Source organism: Pteropus vampyrus, unplaced genomic scaffold (assembly GCF_000151845.1).
Source record: "Pteropus vampyrus isolate Shadow unplaced genomic scaffold, Pvam_2.0 Scaffold28, whole genome shotgun sequence".
NCBI lineage: Eukaryota > Metazoa > Chordata > Mammalia > Chiroptera > Pteropodidae > Pteropus > Pteropus vampyrus.
Genome location: NW_011888809.1, coordinates 6,376,124 through 6,378,587, shown reverse-complemented (window position 1 = coordinate 6,378,587; position 2,464 = coordinate 6,376,124). Strand labels below are relative to the sequence as shown.

The 2,464-nt window shown below is 33.1% G+C and overlaps 1 long non-coding RNA gene across 1 annotated transcript in view; it reads left to right on the top strand.

Annotated features, from left to right (window-relative positions):
* The first annotated feature begins 44 nt into the window (after nt 1-44).
* LOC111737552 overlaps nt 45-2,464 on the top strand; it is a 163,856-nt gene continuing 161,436 nt past the window's right edge. Inside the window, exon 1 of the long non-coding RNA XR_002779471.1 lies at nt 45-95. This is a non-coding gene — a long non-coding RNA (uncharacterized LOC111737552). The remainder of the gene's footprint in view (nt 96-2,464) is intronic.

Genomic DNA, 2,464 nt, shown 5'->3' with positions numbered 1-2,464 from the left:
TTCTTTCTTTACTGAATTCAAATACCACTTTTATTATTTTATTCCAGATATTTTAGGATATGCCTTATGCTAAGGCCAAAGAAACCTGAAAGAAGGTAAGAGACATCTCCTTTTCATAGAGAGAAAATAGATATTTCATAAGTTGAAACAATGAAAAGGCATAAGAGAACATATATAGGTATTATAATTTAAGTCCAAAACCATAGGAAGAAAAATAGGATGTGGGATTTTTTTTAATCAGAGAAGACAATTTTAATTATTCACAAGATACAGAAAAAAAAGAAAAGGAGATGAAAGAAAATACAGAAATTTAGAAATATGAAAAAATATATGGAAAAAATAATTAACAAAAGAATGTACACTAGTTGTAAATTGGTTAATGTCACTAAATGAAAGACATTCAGAATGGATTAAAAATATACAACACATAGACATACACATATACACTCTCATAATAAGTTTATTTACTGAATGAAGATCTGCATTCATAAAGAATGTGGGAAAAGCTTTTAACAAAATGCAACGGTCATTCCTGATTAAAACAACAACAACAAATTTAACAACAAAAGCAACTCTCAGCAAACAGTGATAAAATGGCACTTCTTCAACTTGATAAATGCCTCTGGAAAAACCTACACCTATCATTATTCTTAATGATGGATGTCTCGACACACTTCCACTAACATCAAGAACAAGACAAGAATGTTTGTTCTCATTCTTTTTTTTAATTAAATTTATTGGGGGAACATTGGTTAATAGCACTGTATAAGTTTCTAGTGTACTGAATTTGCATTGCGTGCTCATCACCCAAAGTCTCGTCTCCTTCTGTTGCCATATGTTTGACCCCCTTTACCTTCTTTATTCTCCCCTTCATTTCCTCTTCCCCTGTGGTAACCACCATACTGTTGTCTGTTTCTATGAGTTTGTTCATTTGTTGCTTTTTGTTTTATATCCCACATATGTAATATGGTTATTGAAATCATACAGTTATTGTTCTTTTCTATCTTACTTATTTCACTTAGCATGATACTCTCAAGATCTATCCATGTTTTCATCCTTGGAATTCAATTGGAGGTTCTAGCCTGTACAATAAGGTAAGAAAAATGAAGACATACAGATAAGGAAACAAAGTAAAGTCGTTTTTTTTCATTAATAACATGATTCTCTTCATAGAAAGTCCTGTGGAATTTGCAAAAAGCTACAAGAACTAAAACCTGAGTTCACCAAAGTTATAAGACACAAGATCAATATACAAATATTAATTGCATTTCTACAGGCTAGCAATGGACAATAAAAAATGAAATTAAAAATAATACCTTTACAAAAGCATCAGAAATATGAAATACTTAGAGATAAATCTTGCAAAAGATATATAAGCCATGCACAGTAAAACCACACACACACTGCTGAATTGAAATTGAGATCTAAACAAACAGTATGATATCAACAGATGGATCAAAAGACACGAATTTATAAAGATGTCAGACTTACCCAAATTAATCTACGATTTCAAGGCAAACCCATCAAAACCTCAGAGTGCATTTTTGTAGGATTGACAATATGACTGAAATTCATGTAAATTCAAAGGACTTAAAGTAGTGAAAACCTTTGAAAAAGAGAACCTTAGTTGGAAAAATAATGCTACCTGATTTCAAGACTTATTAGAAGTTACCTTAGTCCAGTTGCAGTGGCATTAGCATAAAGATAGGCAAATAGACCAATAGAAGAGAATAGACTCCAGAAGTAGAATCACACGTGTGAACAACTCATTTTTCATGAAACTGGTGGTGTTCTTCATGTTTTATGTTTATATTGTACAATTTCTCTTTTTAAATAAGGAAAAAAAAATGTTCAACAGGTTGATGTTGAGGTTTATGATTATTTTATTTTCCTTGCTGTTAATACTATGAATAGTTGTAGTAATGTTCTTATTGTTTTTGTGATTATATTTGAATGGAGGAAATTCTTCTTGGAAAAGACATTTATGGACAGATTTTGTGGATAAGGGACCAATGGGCGGAAGCTATGGTTGGAAGCAGTTTGAGTAGCAGGCAAGGAGGGAGTTTGAGAGTCTGTCCACAGAAACTTCTTCATCAGAAATTTACCCTGTAGATAAATGTAAGAGCCAGGAGAACAGAAAAACTCTTTTGAATACAGTAAAACTAAGTAATGCTACATGGGCCAGTGTGTGTGAGTGTTTGGTGGGAGGAGGTTTGATGTGATCTTATTTTAAATTTCAGGGATGTTCGATTCTTATTCTTACTCTACCACCATCTGCTTCTTCAAAGATGGCGTTCACTGGCTATTCAACCCTAGTTTGCCTACCACTCTGTAGACTCAAACTGGGTTAGAGAGGCTCATACAGTGAGAGAGTCTACACTTACTTCTTGTATCATCCCAAACAAGGAGTCACTGTGCTCATCATCTGGCTCTGGCTCAAGATCCTTAAAGGCAGGTGCCTTTT